Below are 17,917 nucleotides of genomic sequence, written 5' to 3'. Positions count from 1 at the left end.
AGCGCCATCCCAGCGCCTTCCACACCGCATAGCCCCCAACAGATTTGTATCACATCTTTCACATTATTTTATTCCCCATGCCATAATCCTAGTAAAAGTAACAACCAAAATTAAGTTTATAGTAATGGGTCACTTTATATATATTGTCTTTAAATTCTTGCCACTTTTCATGCAATGTAGGGGTTATTATTTCTACTTGAGTTTTCTCTATTTTACTTAATTATGATCTGGAATATTTAGACATGTTCACATATATATATAATGACATATTTACTGATTGCCTCAGCCTCCTGCAACATAAAATATAAATTTACGAGGACAAGAGAATTTTTAATATATTATTATGTATATTACTGTACTTAGAAAATAAAATCTGATTGGCGAAGATCAAATCTATTGCCAATCATTTTAATTTTAGTATATAGCATAGTGTCTTGTATCTAAATATTTGCTGAATTAATTAGCCATGTGGGAGGATCAAGAATGACATAACTGACAACTTTTCTACTTCTATTTGTTTAAGCATTTTAACTATTTAAAGAAAAAGGAGACCAGTTCAATTTAACAAAGTTTACTTGAACAAGAAGTTTCTAGAACTGAACAGATTTCCAGATTGAAGCTGGGAGTTTCAATGAGGTTTGCTATTTTGATAAACCAAAAGGCAGGATATGACACAAAGATACCTGATTACTGCAATTTGGCATTTAATTTATTTGGACATAATTTGGCAACCTTCATCCTAGAATCAGTTGAGGAATCAGCTACTGTGACTGGCTAAATTTCAGTTGCTTTGCTACAAGAACATACTCGGGTTAGAATACAACCTGCTTACATATAATAAAAACTTAAAGATCAATGTTTTGAACCTAGGAGTGCTTTATCACTGAGCTATATTCCCAGTCCTTCATACTTCTGATTTTGAGACAGGGACTCACTAAGTTGCTAGAGTTGGCCTCAAACTTGCAAGCCTTCTGCCTCAGCCTCCTGATTGCTGGGATTACAGGTATGCACTACTACACAGGTGGTATCAATGACTTCTTATTAACATCTTGACTATGTCATACATTTAACATTGTTTTGAATATTCACTGAAATTCTGGGTTGGCTAGAATTAAGTCCAGCTGTAAGGAAACAAATATTTTAATCATCTGAAGAATATAAATACCTGTCTATGAACATCAGAGACCTAGGACTTTGCTCTCAATAAGATAAATGTAATGATTAATTTGACTTGTCAACTTGATTGGATGAAAAGATGCTGAAGATTAAGAGGCTTCTGGGTGTGTCAGTGAGGGGTGTGTCTAGGAATGATTGGCATGTAGGATAGAGAACTGAAGTGGAACTATGAGTGTGGGCTGCACCATTCAATAGGTTGGAGGCCTGGATGGAATAAAAGCTGGAAGAATAAGGAAGCAGCAGCAGATGCAAACTCCACTCTTCTTGAGTGGGTTCTTGATTGTTGCTGTGATCACCTGAGGACATAAGACTCTAGCTCCTCCACTCTTCCAAAGGGGACTCTGCCACTGATTCTCCAGGAAGCTTCCAGAAGCCTTTGGTCTCAGACTGGGATAGCATCATTGGTCCCTCTTGTTCTGAGATTTCAGCATCTTGGACTGCACAGCTACTGGTTCTTCCAGCTCTCCAGCTTACAGACAGCCATTGTGGACTATCTAATAAATCCCCTTTTTATAATCACACTGCCTGTTCTGTTCCTCTAGAGAACCCTGACTAATAAATCTTAACATCTTCAAAATTATTTTATACTCCATGATAGCCATTGAATCTCCAGTTATCTCACCTACTTCCCAAGAAGAAAAGAAATCCAAAGAGTTCATCTCCCAGAATCCCGAGGAACAACTTCTCCTTGTATCTTACAACTTGAAAAAAATCTGAAAATTATAGCCCAGAGGTGTGCAAATTGCTCAGGGGGAAAATGAATATTGGAAGGTAAGTAGTAATATCTGCCAAAAATCTTAGAAGAAATACCCCCTACTAAAATCATATGTACCAAGATTAAACACTGCTTTCTTCCATAGAGATGAAAATATTATCAAATACAATGGTGCCCTCTACACGAACTAATTTTCTGACAGGTGTCTTCACTTAATGCTGTCAACAAATATTTTTAAAGTTCTGCACTCATAATGTGTTACAAAGAAAGTCCTCTAATTCTTAAGCTGAAGCAGTGGAGGGAATATAGAAACCCAAATTTTTGTAGTCAAATGCATGAAATGATAATTACTGTAAAAGTTGTGCAGAGTGTTTATGAGAGCTTAGTGGGACCCTAAATGCCCATTAGCAGGGAGAAGTAGTCACAGGAATGAGACACTGATTCAAACAAGAATGTAAATGGAGCACAGGCTAGCATGTTGCAATCCACAAGAATAATGTATAGAAAGAGGAGAACAAGGTATTTCTACATTAACACTGTGGTTTTGGAGACAAACAAACAGTAACTAATAAATTAAAGTGCAGTCTCTAGTTCCTCTTTTAGCTTCCCTTCAGAATTGTGCGATCTAAGCTCTATGTTCCAGAATACTGATACTGCTGCCTTTCAGTAATCCAAAGAAAGCACATGGAGCTGTGTCGGCCTGACAAGACAAATTCAACTTCAGGGGGAAAAGTAGAAAAAACCAATCCGTTATTGGATAGGCTTAAAGATCTTTAAGTCATGTAATTATAGGCTTTGCTGAATTTATTAAATCCATCTTTATTCCCCATTAAGAACTTAGTGGTTATGCCCAAACTGCTTTGTGAAATAAGACTGCCATCTGCTTTAGCTACAAAGCCCCAGTATAAAAGGATCACTCGGTTCCAACTCCATGACTTACTCAGAACCCAGGATGGCAGCCCAACCACACCTGCCTGACAGCATTGAGTGGGTCTCACCATGAAATTGTTCATATACTGTAGAAATGTTAATTTGCATCCAGAGTCTTGCAAAAATATATGAATTCACTCTTGTGGATAGTTATAGAAACAACAGTTTTGACCAAAAGTGTGTTTCCTTATTTCCAGGTAGATCCAGATTTTTAAAATCCATATAGGCTCTTAATTGTCTGTTCAGGCACTTTACAAGAAGTGACCATAAGTAGAATGTTCTGGAAACTGGCACTGACAATCTGTATGTCCTTCATTCTTCAAGAAGTACATTTACTTTCAGTCAGCATATCCTTGCCTGTGCTGCATGGATAGCCCCTCTTTCTGGTTGTGAGCATTAAACAAGCAGTACCCGAAACAATTTCTACCATGAGCTTGAATCAGATGGATAGAAAACCTTTATTAATGCACAAAACAGAATTCTCTCAAATCTGAGATGAAAGACTGTTTGAGGAGTACATATCTGCAATGGATTTCAACTATCACTTTTCCTTTTTTCCCATTTTTTTTTCTATTTCAAAGTATTAATATGATGCTTTGAGAAAGTTTTCTTTAAAAAAATTTAAGATGCTCATTATGAACTCATGGTAGGAAGTTCAAAGGAAAATCTCTAGGACTCCTTTAAGTTCCAGGAGATGGGAAGAACATGTTTACATCTGGTATGATATTATATTTTGATCTGCAGAATACCACAGGGATGGAAGAGGCAGCACAACCGCATTATGTGGGTGTATAAAAAGCTAAGTATCAGTTTCCAAAATGACTTCTACTGGAATAGGGCGCAAAATACACACACACACACACACACACACACACACACCCCTAATGAATTGGGAACACCCTGCATACTCTATCCTTCCATAGAAACACCCAATGCACTTCACTATTTTTAAAGGATATGAAATGTTTTATAGTAAAAAAATTTGTTTAACCCAGAACTTCTCCAAGTGTCTGGACCACAAAATCCTTATCACATGAGATTAGCAGGTCTTATGTTTTCAGTAAAACTCTTTGGGAAAAATCCTCTGAATAATCACCAGCTAGCATCTGTATCAAGGATTAGCAAATGCATTCATTATATATTGTTTTCATTTTTCTATACTTTTAAATAGACTTTTTAATAACAATTTTATGTTCACAGAAAAATTAAAATGAAAGCCGGGGATGGTAATACGACACACCTGTAATCCCAGTGGCTAAGGAGCCTGAGGCAGGAGGATCACAAGTTCAAAGCCAGCCTCAACAACTAAGCGAGGGGTCCCTAAGTAACTTAGCAAGATCCTGTGTCAAAGTATGAAGTAAAAAAGACTGGGCATGTGGTTCAGTGCTTAAGTGCCTCTGGGTTCAATCTCTAGTACAAAAAAAAAAAAAAAAAAATTTAATTTAAGAGGAAAGTACAGAGATTTCCAACATAGTTCATAGTTCACATTAGGTGATAATCAAATACAATGGTGCCCTCTACACAAACTAATTTTCTGACAGGTGTCTTCACTTAGTGCTGTCAACAAATATTTTTAAAGTTCTGCACTCATGATGTGTTACAAATAAAGTCCTCAAATTCTTAAGCTGAAGCAGTGGAGGGAATATAGAAACCCAAATTTTTGTAGTCAAATGCATGAAATGATAATTACTGTAAAAGTTGTGCAGAGTGTTTATGAGAGCTTAGTGGGACCCTAAATGTCCATTAGCAGGGAGAAGCAGTCACAGGAATGAGACACTGATTCAAACAAGAATGTAAATGGAGCACAGGTTAGCATGTCGCAATCCAGCACCATTTGTTGCGTTAATTTTATTTTTTAAAATAATTCTTTTGTCAATTTTAAATGATATTTTTTGCTGTGAGCTAAATTTTTTTTTTCACCAATAATTATTTGTGCTTTTTGACCCTTTGTAAATTTAGAATTAGTAATGTTGAAGTTCAGTTAATAATGTGGAAGTTTTGTAGTTCATTTAATAGTGTGGAAGTTTTTTCTGCAGAGACCAAGAAATGAGGCCCTTTTTAAGTCAAAAATTACATTTTTAAAAATGATTACTAATAAGGCAGAGTTATTTGCTTCTTCCACTCCTAGCTTATAATCACAGTGGCTTCCACATTATTCCCACATGCCTGATATAAAAATAAATATTTTCTCCTAATAATCATACAGCTAGATAACACTGGACTCATTTTAAAAGATGCTGAGGATCTTAACTGGTAAATAGCAGAGGGAAGGACTGATCTTAGGTGTGTTGACTCCACCTACTTCCTCTGGACCTCATAGCCTCTCTCTACTTTGAAGCTTAGTCAGAATATCATGGGACTATGTTCAAAATAAAAGTATGCTAGTCATACTGGCTTTAAAGAAAGAAAAATGAGTTTGGGTTGCTACTCTAACCAGGTACCATTTGTACACACTTGTGTTAGTACTCTTAAAACTATTGGCTTACTCATAGTCTCACCAACTTACTAATGGACAATGACTGTGTCATTTGTCCCCAAACACCCAGAACTTACCATGGGACCTGGAAATTACAAATATGATGATAGTTAACACTAATTGAACAGACCCATATGTTAGGCCCTGATTTAAATGCTTTAAATGTTTATCATGTTTCCCCCTCAGAACGCCATTAGGCACTATTATTAGTCCTATGTTACAGATGGAAAATTGGAGTCTTTGAGAAGGTAAGTTACTTGCCCAAGGTCACACAGATGATAAATGAAAAAGGTCAAAGTCTGAGCATTACAGAGATATATGGACTCATTGCTGAGTGAATGTACTGAATTTTGAGGTGGGGGGGCACCAGGGATTGAACCCAAGGGCACTTACCCACTGAGTCGCATCTCCAGCCCTTTTTTATTTTTTATTTTCAGGCAGAGTTTTGCTAAATTACTGAGGGCCTCACTGAATTGCTGAGGCTGGCTTTGAACTTGCAAATCTCCTGCCTCAGACTGAGTTACTAGGAACACGGGTGTACACCACCACACCTGTTCTGAATTCTTTGTACTAGGCACCATTCTAAGAGTGTTCTACTATCATTTTCATTCCTCATAAAAATTCGATGAGGTAGGTGAAATTATTATGCCCCTGTGTCTCTCCGAGGAGAAAATTGAGCAGAGGCCTTAAATAACTTACCCAAATTCACAATATTAGTAAATGTTGGGGCCAGGATTAGAATTGACTCCAGGATTCATGTCTTTGTGCTTTGAATAAATGAATAACTTTGTGAAATAATTTCAAATTTTTAAAACTGAACTAACTACCATACAATTCCCAAAACAAAGGCACACACCTTAAATTTTTTTTCATTGGAATCAATTCTAATTATAATTAGTCCTGGCCAATCTCAGAAAATGCCTGACACCATTTTTAAGAAACAATATAAAAATTGTCAGTGATATCCATTTTTAAATCCTCCAAGTTGATGTCCAAATTCCTTAAGTTAAGGATAATATTATGGTGTAGCATTCCTTCTTGTGACTTTCATCTCTTAAATATTTAAAGTAAAATTTCGATTTGACCATTCTTGGGAAAAGTGATTTGAAATATTTTAAATCAATTATATATACAAAAGAAGGTAACATATCAAAAGGAGACAACTTTTAAGTATTTGCATAATTCCTTCCAAATATCAAAATAGAATATTGCTATCCTTTATCTTTCACAACCTGCTCAAAAAAATTATAATTCCTCTGCTCCAAATTCTCCTAAAGGAAAAGGAATCAAAAACAACAGGGAAGAGTTAAACAAGGAGAAAAAAAGACAAGTCACAAAATCTTTGTATTTTTACCAACAAATCCAAGAGGGCAGTCCTCTGCTGCCCAGCAGCTACCTAAGCTTCAACAAAAAATTGCCTCTCTGGATTTATGAGGTATAAAAAATGGCCATCATAATGTCCAAAAATGACAAGACCAGCCCTGAAACAACCATGTCAACACTTAGAAACTGCAGCAGAAGGCGAATAAAAATGATTCAATTTTGTGTGGCAGAAGTTGTGGGCACACAGAGCACAAGCAGCTCTTTGTCACTGGGAATCATTCATCATAAGTGGGCCATCAAAGGTGGCCAGGAGCAGGTGGTCAGGGGTAGTGGGCAAAAGGAAGCCTGCACTGCTTAGGTATCTACAGAAGAAAGCTCAGGTGGTCACGTTCTCACTCTAGGTCATATTGGCTCTTTCCATGAATATCAAATCTTGCTACTTCAGTTTTTCCCACAATGACCAAGTCTCTCCCATAGTGCTCTAATGCCCTCTGTGGATAATAATTACTCCTGTTAGCGAGCACACTATGCGCTACATCAAGAACTGTTCAGCTGTGGGTATATGGATGCGTCTCTTATTTAACCCTCAAAACACTCCCTGGAGTACATGTTATCACCAAATCTATTTTACACATCCGAAAACCAAGACACAGAGAAATTAATTGCCCAAGATAAAACAGGTAGAAAGGAGAAGTCCAGGATTCAAAGAAAGAGAATCTGACCCAGTTTCACCCTCTTTTTTTAAATTTTTAATTTTTTTTTATTATAAACAAATGGGTTACATCTTGTTTCTCTGTTTGTACATGAAGTAGAGGCATACCATTTGTATAATTATACATTTGCATAGGGTAATGGTATTTGATTCATTCTGTTATTTTTTCCTTCCCCCGACCCCTGCCAGCCCTCTTTTCCCTCTATACAGTCCCTCCTTCCTCCATTCTTGCCTCCCTCCCACCCCCCATTATGTGTCATCATCCACTTATCAGTGAGATCATTTGTCCTTTTTTTTTTTGAGATTGGCTTATCTCACTTAGCATGATATTCTCCAATTTCATCCATTTGCCTGCAAATGCCATAATTTTTTTATTCTTTATGACTGAGTAATATTCCATTGTGTGTGTGTGTGTGTGTGTGTGATATATATCACAGTTTATTTATCCATTCATCAACTGAAGGGCATCCAGTTTGGTTCCACAATCTGGCTATTGTGAATGAGCAGCAATGAACATTGATGTGGCTGCATCTCTGTAGTATGCTGATTTTAAGTCCTTTGGGTATAGGCCAAGGAGTGGGATAGCTGGGTCAAATGGTGTTTCCATTCCAAGCTTTCTGAGGAATCTCCACACTGCTTTCCAGAGTGGCTGCACTAATTTGCAACCCCACCAGCAATGTATGAGTGTACCTTTTATTTCCACCCTCTTAACCTCTATGGCAGTGATCTGCAAACAGCAGCCTGCTGGTCATGTCAGTCAACTGCTGGTTATTTTAGTGGTCCATTAGCTAAAAATAGTTTTTACCTTTTTCTATGAGGGAAACAAATCAAAATAAGAATTTTATTTTGTAACACATACAAATCATATGAGATTTAAATTTTATTGTTCACAAATAAAGTTTTATTAGAACACAGTCAGTCCTATTCATGTATGTGTTGTTCATGACTGACTATGAACTGCAATGGCAGAGCTGAATGGTTATAACTGGTGATATGTCCTGCATATCCAAAAATATTTCTTCTCTGGATTATTACAAAAAAAATGCTTTCCAGTGCCTGGTTTATTAATATTGAGCAAGGCACTGAGGAGGATACTTCAAAATACTGTCCACACATGATGATCTGACCTTCCGCACTGTACAGCAAACCTTCCATTCCATCTACCTCCATCTACTTCTTGCTTATATCTTTGCTCTTAGGTGAGAAGGTGGCACAACACCAAAATTCTGACCCATCAGCAATAGGTTAGCTTATTTTGTCTAGAACTGTATGGAGAGAGAGATAACTGATACATCAACAAAGATGGATGAGGACATTCATGTAAAATTGAATTAGAAACAGAGCCAAACTTCCAAAGTCATCATAGCTTAAAAATATTTGGGCAGGTGTTCAAGGACTGGAGCAGGGAATGAGCATTTGAAGTGTCTTTTTAATCAGATCATTCCCATCAAAGCCAAAGTTTAAATAGTATACAGAAAAGGCAGACCTGTCAGTTGATCAGTCAGTGCCTTTGCTGTGGCTCAACAACTCTCACCTGAGGATGAGAAAATGCAAGCGAGTTCTTGTTAAAGACACCTGTGTGCATAAAACAGCAAAGAGGAAAAGGCACAGGTAATTAGGAAAGCAGTACTTTAGCTTCCCAGATGACCAGATTTCAAATATTCTAATAAATAAATTAAAATTCACGTTTAATTTAACATTAGTTTGATAAAAATTTCACCTGAATACTTCATGCCTGGCTTTTATCTCTCAGGAATCGCTATAGCAACAGCACAGGAGCAGGATTCAGCATTTCCTTAACCACAGTTAAGTGAGTAACCAATAAAAGATGTGAGCTTACAATGAAAGGACCATAAAATATACATCATTGAACCAGTAAGGTTCTGGTTTTCTCTTGAATTAATATGCATTCCCTAAGAACAGGAAGCAAGAGAGTAAATATGATTATCTCCAAATAGGAGATATTACCCTTTACTCTCAGGGGGACTCATCTGCATATGTACAGAGATCTAAAGGTACCCAAGAGCTTGGTTCTTTTAGATCTTGTGGATTTTTCTTTTCTGTTGCTTTATGGAGCTCTGAGCCTTCACAGACACTCTACTAGCTAGTGGCATTAAGCCTTCATTTACACACAAGCTCGGCTCTTTCCCACAATGGAAGTAAAACACACAATAGGAGTCAAACAGAGTAGCTCTGTGGGGTGCCAGTGTTCACAGACACTACAGTTCTACAGCCTGCCTAAAACCCTCTGCAGAAAGCCCAGGGTGGTTAAGCCAGGGGGGTCCAACTCCACAGCCTACATTCAGTCTATAGCTTTGTCCATCAAGAGAAGAATCCAACTTCCACTTTGGTTTCCCCCTGATAATTAAGTAGGAGAGATGCTACGGCATGATCTGAGCCTGCTGAACCATAAATATCTGCCAAGGTTACCAGCACTGAGGTAGAGCAGATTCCTACCTGGAGGTGTGAGCCACCTGGGAAAATTAAAAATCTGAAATAATCAGTAAGGAATAAAAGACAAAGCCAGAAATTAGATTTAATGGGGGGTGGGGGGTCCTGATGGGTCTTTCAGCCCTGCTAGGAAGTGGAACTGAACAACTGAAAAAGGCCCAATCCTTTACTTAAGGGGAAGTACATTAAAGGTTTCAGTGTGGCAGGGGTCTTGAGGTAAACAGGTTGTTTGGTGCTTGGCTGGTTTCGCCCATCTCTGGCAGCTGGGTTTGATCCTAGGACTGTGAACTAAGGCAGGGCACCAGCGTGATGTGGGCTCTCTCGAGAATGGGGGAATTTCACCCAGGAGTTCCCAGGAAAGCAGCTTTCAGCCTTATGTTGGCACATACAACCTGTAATTTACATATGACTTCTGACAAATACCTTTTCCCTTTGGTTCTCAGGAAGCACCTTAAATAATCTAAAAATCAAACATTTAAAACCCAGAACTTGTCAATTATTCTAACACCCTCACTTTCCTAAGAGGAAATGGTGGCTCAGAGGGTCAAAGTAAATTGCCCAGGGTCATCCAGTTGATTTATAGTATATTCAAATTTCTTACTGGATGCTCACAGCTTTTATTTCCATTACAAGACCACCACCCACGATCCACCCAGCCTTCCAAGCATGGAACCAATTGGGTTTAAGGATGATGCTGAATCACTGCACATTATTCATACTCTGCTTGCCAAAAGCTAACTTTGCTTGTTGAAACATGTTAAATGCATGTGTCTAGAAGGAGGAGAAGATATTCTGGTGGCTTGATCTGCCCAAGGGAGTTGCTGAACACTTGACATAATCTAATCTAGACAAGAGAGCAAAGCTAAAAGTCGCTGCCTAAAGCGTCTCCATTTTGAAATGCAGTAAATCAATCAATAGAAAGTGTTTCAACCTTTGAAGTACACTAACCCCTTAGGTAAGCCGATTCAGCCAGAATTTATTAAGAATAGGCAGAGAACTGCAGGCATTTCCTCTTTCCAGCTGCAATAGTATTCAATTACACATACTCAATAGAGTTTAGGAGAAAGCACATGTACTGGCAAGCTTCAACATTTCCTCAGTTATTAAGATATTGTAGAAAAATATAAAAATTCATTCTGAAAGACATTCTCATTAGGAAACATGGTAGTAAGTGAAAAGATTGGAAAAACTGTAGTTCCAGAAACACGCCCTGCCCTCCTATCACTGCATGGCACACACTCTCCCCTCAGCTTGGAATACATCCTTCTCTCAAGATTCAGATCAAGGTTTAGTTCCTTCACCAGATTTTCTGATTCTCCAGGCTGAGTTATGTACAACTGAAGAGTTTACTGCATTTCTTATGTTTCTATTATTGGACTTACAGAGATTTATTATAACCCCTATTTTATATTTGCTTATCTCTCTCATTACACGATAAATTATTTGCAAATATTTTTTTATCTTTGCTTCCCACAATACTTGGAATATGTAGATGCACAGTAATGTTTATTGTCTAAAAATATGTATTGCAAATGAAACTAACTGAACGTTTTATGGTCAGTACATCCCAGCAGTTCACCATTTTCTCTCCCTAAAAGCATGCCCTTGAAGATGTTGATATTTTATTCTTTTGCAAACACTGACATTCCTCTTCCATTCTTAAATGATTAAATCATTTGGCTAAAACTCAGAAGTAACCTGAACATTGGCATTAGCTGTGCTTGCCCAAGATGACTGAAGGTCTGCAAAGGTCTGCCTAGGGACAGTGAGGTGGTTGGAGTTGCACCTCTTCTCTCTAACACAGTGGATTTTCAAACTCCCACATGGAGATATGTAATCTACATTATAACCATGTACTTAATATCTCCTAGAGCCAGGCTTCCAAGTTTGCACCTTGATCTGGAATTTACCAACTCTTCTCCTCAAGGACGTTTTTAAATCCCTTAGTCACCTTATTTACAAATTCGAGTTGGTAATAAGAGCTGTCTCTTAGGATCATTGTGAGAATTAACTGAGTTATCCCACATCAAGTTCTTAGAATAGTGCTGAATATAATTATCAACAGTAACCATTATGTTATTACCTATTGGAATAAGTAAAACAAATTTATGAACTAAACTTCATAACCTACAATCCTAAAATGGAGAATTTCTCATGAAAGTTTAAATCGATTTCACAAAAGCAACATTGGGTGTTAGTCTCCAGTTTGAAAATAGCAATGCTTATAAATTTCATTTTCTTTTCATATATTCATCTTGATAGAGTTCAGTAAAAACCCGTTGTTTTGCTTTAGAATGGGCAGAAGGATTATACAATTCCAATCAGAAGTCAATAAGAACAGGCACTCTAGCCTGTCTGACTAACTTCAAGGATTTGTTAAGCAAAACGTATCTACATTATCCATTTCCTTTATCATTAAGACTTGAATCTAGTTTCTCTCTGACAGTTTTCTGCAGCACAAATGAGCATCTAGCTCCCTATAGATGGCTCTGCCACTTCTTGAAACTTCAGAGGTCTATACCCAAACCCAGCAGAGTTAGAAAATCTTTTTCCTCTACTCTCTTGCTCGTTAACTATTAACATTTATTCAGTACACTCTTTGTGTGGGCATAGTTCCAATAATTTTAAGTCATATTATTTCATTGAATGTTAGAAAATGACCACACAACCGTAAGAGATAACTCCTACTATTATTCCTATTTTACATATACAAAAATTGAGGCACAAAAGAATTAAGTGACTTACAAAAGCCACACAGACAATAAGTGATCTGGGACTAAAGACCAGTCAGGCAAGGTGCAATGGTTCACACTTGTAATACCAGCAACTCAGAGGTTAAGGCAGGAGGATTGCAAGTTCAAAGTCAGCCTCAGCAACCTTGCAAGTCCCTCAGCAACTTAGTGATATGCTGTATCAAAATAAAAAGTAAAAGGACTAGGGATATAGCTCAGTAGTAAAGTGCCCTGGGTTCAATCCCCAATACCAAAAACAAACAAACAAATAAAAAAACAGTCAGTCTGAATCAAGAGCCATGAGATTAGCAAGTAGCATATGCCCAAGGCCCCAGGAGGAATCAGCACTGCACTGCTTATGTTGTGGAACTGTGGTCCCCAGGGCATGTCCTCAGAGAACACCAGGCACCTACATCTTCCTTGTACCCCAGCTGGTTGCTCAGGGCTATTTGCAGAACTCTCTGTTGCTTATTGTTTTATCCTAGGTCTGAGTCCTGTTGCCCATCTCCCTGACCTTGTGAAATACTCATACCATTCACACAGAATTAGTCACATCTAGCCCTGTACTCCCTTAAAAATGTGTACCTACCTCAATGATAGCAGCTGACACGCTGCTTTATACTCAGTAGCATATGTTCGCCACCCATGGCAGGCTGCAGACTCCTCAAGTGCTTTTCATAGTTACATTTCTATTTGTGGAGTCTGGCACAGAGCCTGTCAAATAATTGGCACTTGATAAAGAAGCAGTTCACAAGTGTGAATGGATGAACAGGTGAACCTTTACACTGAAGGTGAGAAATCATTCTGCAATGTGGCCTCTTAATTCATTTCCCACTTTTCTCTGGTCATTCTTTTTCAAAAAATATTTTTAGTCGTACATGGACACAATACCTTTATTATATTGATTTTTTAAAAATTTTTATATGGTACTGAGGATCAAACCCATTGCCTCACACGTGCCAGGTAAATGTTCCACCACTGAGTTTCAACCCCAGCCCCTGCATTCTGTTTCACAGAAGCTTCCCTAGAAGACTGGAAAGTATTATAATATAATAAAATATTCCAGAAAAGCTTTTCTTCAAGGAAATTGCTAACAAGATTTCATGAACAGAAAATCTTTCCTAACATTTGTTTTTGTTTTTGTATTTTTAAAATATTATCAATTGCTGAAGTGCACTACTTCTCATTTTGGCAGATATTGCTTACCTCTTCAAATAAACTACCATTTCCCATCATGGTTACTCCCAAAAATCCTCCTCCCATCCACCTTCTCCAAATGTGTGGGCCACCTGTGGGACTGTCAGAAAACATTTCTGCAAGGGGATGAATCCATTCTGCACATCAGGGGCTAGGATGATCTCATCAGTAATACCAGTAATCCAGTTAATAATATATATATATATATTATTAATATACACATTAATTTTCTGTGCTCTTTTTTTTTTGTCTTAAGATACTACCTAAGTCAACATGGTACAAGAAGAAGGTGGTTTTATTACAATATCATTTGTTGTATGAATATTTGACTGAGTCCTCAAACAATTGACTTAACATGTAATTCATAGTACAGCTTTGATTACTGATAGGTATGTGATATAAACTCAGTCCAGTACTGGTACATAATAAAAGCTTAATATGAATTGTGATAACTTAGAGTGGAATTATTAAATTTATTTATTTAGAATGCCACCACCTTTAGATATCACTTTAAAGGCGTTTAAAGTGATATCTAAGTTATAATATATCTCTTGCTGTACCAAATGAGCTTTTGGTGGTTTGGTTAAGACACATCTCTATAGAAACCTCAGTGCCATATCACCAAGGAGACATAAAATAACTAGGTTTCAAAGTGCATGATTCACAAATAAGAGAACTAAAAAAGAAATACAAAAATTCAGTTATCTTTGTGTACTTCTACATTGTATCTCAATAATTGATAGGATAAGTGAGCAGAAAAAGCAATAGGGATATGAAATACTTGGCACTATCAATTATCTTGAACTAATCAATATTTATAGAACATGCCACCCAACCAAGGCAGAACACATGGAACCTTCTCCAAGATAAACCATTAGACAGGATATAAATAAGTCAATAAATTAAAAAAGGTTCTAAATTATACAGAGTGTGTTTTCTGTCCACAATGGAATTAAACTACAAATCAAAAACAAAAATCTTTCTGGAAAATCTACAAATATACAGAAATTAAATAGCACACTTCTAAAGTCTTAAAGTGCATTAAAAAACTAGAAAATATAATGAACTGAATGAAAAGTATAACACCAAAATGAATAGTATTCAACTAGACCAATGTTTGAGAGGAAAAATTTGTAATTCTAAAAGCTTATACTAAAAACAGAACGTTTTAAAATCAGTGATCTAAGCTTCCACCAAAAGAAATGAATTGAAGCCAAAGGAATGATAAAGATCAATTTCATTTGAAATAGAAAATAAACCAAACAAACAGAAAACAATAAAACTAAAATTTGTTTTTTGCAAACTTTAATAAAATAGATAATCTACTAGCCACACTTATCTAGAAAACAAATCTGCTCATAGCAAAGACAAGAATGAGCATCATTATAGATCCTACAGATATTATAAAGATCAAAGGAAAGCCAGGTGAGGTGACGCATGCCCATAATGCTAGCTACTTGAGAGGCTAAGGCAGGAGAAATTGCAAGTTTAAGCTAGAATAGCCTGAATTTGGCAATTTAGCAAGACCCTCTCTCAAAATAAAAGTAAAAGATCAGGGTGCATAGCTCAGAGGTAGAGCTCTTGCCTAGCACGCATGAAGTCCTGGGTTCAATTTCAACACACACACACACACACACACACACACACACACACACACAAGATAGATGAATATTATAAAAACTTAATGAAAGTAAAATAAATAACCTTAGGTGAACTAGATAAATTTATTACAAGATAAAAATAAGCAAAACTTCTTAAAAGAAAAAAAGAGGTGAGTCTTTTTTATATCTAATAAAGAATTTAGAATAAAGATTTGTAATTAAAAACCTTCTTACAAAGAACACTATGTGTTCAATGATTTCATTGTTTAATTTTATAAAATACTTATGGAAAAAATCATCAGTCCAATAAAAATATTTCAAACTCTAGAAGCAGCAGGGAGATTATCAATTATTTTATCAGGCCTGTATTATCTTCTTAAAAAACACACAAAGATATTATAAAAAAAGTATGATTAATCTGATTCATAAACTATATACAAATATCTCTAGCAAAATATCGGTGAGGGCTGGGGAGGTAGCTCAGTGGTACAGCATTGCACTTGCCTAGCACGCATTGAAGCTCTGGGTTCCACCCTCAGCACTGAAAAACAAACAAACAAACAAAAAGCAGCATATCTAGCATTAGGCCCAAGAATGCATTTGAAAATTGGCCAATGCAATTAACAACATTAATAGAATTTTTAAAAGAAGGGAATATCACTATACCCACAGATATAGAAACATGAACTGACAAAATTCAATACCTATTCATGACCAAAAAAGCACTCAAGAAGAAAAAGAGTGAAGAATTTTCTTAGATTAAAAAGAGACTTCTGAATAAAACTTAGCATATGCTTTTGGTAAGAGACCAAATTGTTTCCTCTAATACTGTATTCAAGAGAAGAATACACATTCTTGCCATTAGTATTGAACACTGTAGAAGAGTTCCTGGTCAGTATAATAAGATAAGATTACATAAATCAAAGGAAGAGATTGGGAAAGAAGTTTAACTCTTCTTATTCACAGACACCATTACCATGCACATAGATTATCCTAAATATTCTCCAAAGAGCACTAGATATGAAGTCAATATATAAAAATAGTACTGTATTTTCATAGATCAGCAATGAACAATGGAAAACTAAAATTATATAAAGACATGTACATATACACATAATATATACTTTAATATTAAAACATGAAATATTATGTATTAATGTAACAAAATATCTTTAAGACCTGTGCACTTAAAACTTTCATTCTGAGAAAAATCGGAGGACTTCTAAATAAATGGAAAAGGATATTGTTGTAATGGATCAGAAGAATCAGTATTGTAAAAATGAGAAAATATTTCCACAAACATTTTACATATGTACATATTAAGTTTAATTAATGAAGGATTCATAGAAAATAAACCTGAAGACAATGCAAATGTACAAGTGAATGAATAAACAAAATGTGATATGTCCATAAATTCATGCAATGGAATATTATGCAGCAATAAAAGAAATAAATGACGATTTCTTTCAACAAATATTGGATGAATATACTTAAAATTATGCTAGTTGAAAAAAAATCAAACACATAAGGGTATGCACTCTGTGATTCCATTCATGTGAAACTCTTCAAAGACAATATAATCTAGAGATAGAAGGCTAAGAATGGTTACTTAAACATGGAATTGTTCAGGGGCAAAGAACTGACTGAGAAGGAACATAAGAAAGCTTTAAGATGAGGAAAATTTTCTGCATTTTAATTGTAATGAAACTAGAAATGTGGAATATGTGTTAAAATTTAAAACTATACACTCAAAATGAATTATTTTGCTCTTTGTACTTGCGCTTCACTAAAGTTGCTTTTTAAAAAATTAAAGATACACATATATTGATTCTTGGCATTTTCCTAGAGCTCTGAGAGCAGTGTATTGTAGGGTGTGTCGGCACACAGATTTATCTATAACCTAATAAAAAAATAAGAACACAAGAGCAACCATAGGTCAAATACTATGTTAATGAATGTAGTTGAGGGGGAAATCTTTACTGGTTAAGATTTACAGAACTATTCATATAGGGATAAAATTTTGAATTTCAAATTCTTAGAAGCCAGGGTAATGAATAAAACAAGATCAGCTAAAAAAATGAAATTTACAATAAATAGTACATCGTCCAAATTACTTGAATTTTAAAATTAAGTTCAAAGAGTATTTCATAAAACATGCACTAAATCAAATTAAGAGCAGAAATGACAGTTTGACTAAAATTCTATTTTTTTAAACTTTTGTGTAGGTCAGATTCCCATATGACCCTTTAGGGAAATTTTTGTAAATGGTGTTAACCCTTCCTGAACATGCTGTTCATCTACTGGGTAACGAATGGCACATACTGCCAAAGGAAAGCAGTTATGTACATGTGTTGGTTCATTTCCAATTTTAAGTTGAGTTCTGGTATGTTTTGTTTTTCATATAAGATCCTTTTTTCCCCTCAAAAATGATCACAAGGCTATATAAAAGTATATATGGGAAAAGTAGCTTGTGTCCAAATCAGGTATTGCCATATAGCATATTTTACCTTTCAGAGTAAATAAGACTTCATGCATTTTCCAATAAGTAAAAACACGACTTCATAATCCCATTACATACCACATTTTCATCTGTTGGTCAAAAGT

Source organism: Sciurus carolinensis, chromosome 1, assembly GCF_902686445.1.
Source record: "Sciurus carolinensis chromosome 1, mSciCar1.2, whole genome shotgun sequence".
Classification (NCBI taxonomy): domain Eukaryota; kingdom Metazoa; phylum Chordata; class Mammalia; order Rodentia; family Sciuridae; genus Sciurus; species Sciurus carolinensis.
This window is presented reverse-complemented; position numbering follows the sequence as displayed.